Below are 1,970 nucleotides of genomic sequence, written 5' to 3'. Positions count from 1 at the left end.
CCTGCTGTGAGTATCATGAAGACTGCGCTTCTCTGCAGAAAGCCCCTGACCCTGGCCCCGTCTCGGGCCGCTGGATGGGCTGGAGGAATAGGACCTGCTTTTTCTCCTGGGATGTGCGTCAAGGCCACCTGGGTCCCACCCCCAGAGATGCCGACGGAGTGGGTGATTCTGATGCCACCCTGGACAACCCTGAGAAACACTTCAGTTACTTTCATGTTGGGGCAGGTGACGCTACTTCCTGTTTTTCTGGGGAGCGCCCTGCCTGTAGAGGGCGGCTCATTCAGTGGGTAAGACCTGGAGTTGAGGTCAGGGGAATTGGGCTCTTGACACAGCTCTGCCGCTTAAGAGAGGCCCTCAGCCCCTCCACGCCTCAGGCTCCACCCACCCTTGCTGCACGGATGGTGAAAGGACTTGAGAACGTGGATGTGCTGCTGAAGCAGGAGATCTGGGTTAGGAAGGGGCCGTCTCTTGAAACTACCTCGGGACCAGTACGTGCAAGTAGTTGAGATGTTTCTCCAACAAATCCAGGCAGCTGCTGATTAAATGCTTAGTGTCCATGGAAGCTGGCCCTGCCCCATCGCTGCCAACCATGTTCTAAACGTGCCACATCTTCATCATCTCCTACTCCAGCCCCTGGAATGGGGGTTGGTGAATTGGGGCCTATGGGCCAAATCAAGTTGCAGTCCATTTTTGTAAAGTTTCATTGGAACCTGCCCAGTAGAAATGAGTGCCTGTTGTCTCCGGCTACTCTGCTGAGGGCAGAGTTAAGTAGTTACAACAGAGGACTTATGGATCGCAAAGCTGAGAATATTTACTATGAACCTTTACAGAAGATGTTTGCTGACCCTGCTTTCGGACAAAATCAAGGCTGAATATGAGAGAGCTTTTTAAAATGAGTAAAGAGTGAATGCACACAACAGAATGAAATCTAGAAGATTCCACCACGCAAAGAAAAACATTTTACAGTTCATTCAAATACGGTGCGAATTTAAATTTGTTCCATATGTTCTCTGATGAGAAACTGTTGTGTTGAGTCAAATGGTGAATGTGTCTTTGCCTGAAACCACAATGTCAAAATATTACCTCTTATAAAAGCATATTTACATAGTGTGTTTGAGAAAAAAATTGTTATTCAGCAAAAAGGTAGTTACAGGTTGCACTGCATCTTCACTAGTACTTGATATTGTCAGTGCTTCTTATTTTAGCCATTCTAATAGACGCGTAGTGAATTCTCATTGTGGTTTTAATTTGCATTTCCATAATAGCTGGTGATGGTGAACATCTGCTCACGTGCTTACTTGCCATCTGTGTATCTTTGGCAAAGTGTTCAACTCATTTGTTCTTTTTGTTTTTTGGTTCCTTTTTTACTGGGCCACGATTTCTTTCTTCATGTGCCTTGTGGGTTTTTTTTTGTTTTTTTTTTTTGCCATGCCACATGGCATGTGAGATTTTAGTTCCTCAACCAGGGTACCAGGTATCAAACCCATGCCCCCCCTGCAGTGGAAGCACAGAGTCTTAACCACTGGGCCACCAGGGAAGTCCCTCATTTGTTCATTTTTAAATTGAGTTGTTAGTTTTCTTACTGTTGTGTTTAGAATCTCTACGTATTATGGGTACAAATGTGATGTCAGATACGTGCTTTGCAGTATTTTCTCCTAGTCTGCAACTTGCCTTTTCATTCACTTAACAGTATTTTTCATAGAGCACAAATTTTAATTTTGATGAAATCCAGTTTATCAGCTTTTTTTCCTTTTTATGGATGGTGCTTTTTTGGCTTCATGTCTAAGAAATCTTTGTCTAGCCCCAGTTCTCAAAAGATTTTCTCCTATGTTTTCTTCTAAATAGTTTGTAGATTTATATATTACATTTAGGGTTATGATCTGTTTTGAGTTAATTTTTTTTTAATGTGAGGTTTATGTTTTTTGTTTTGGGAGCATATAGATAGATGGATGTCCAGTTGTTCTAGAACC

This window comes from Pseudorca crassidens, chromosome 9 (assembly GCF_039906515.1).
Source record: "Pseudorca crassidens isolate mPseCra1 chromosome 9, mPseCra1.hap1, whole genome shotgun sequence".
NCBI lineage: Eukaryota > Metazoa > Chordata > Mammalia > Artiodactyla > Delphinidae > Pseudorca > Pseudorca crassidens.
Note: the sequence above shows the minus strand (reverse complement) of the source record.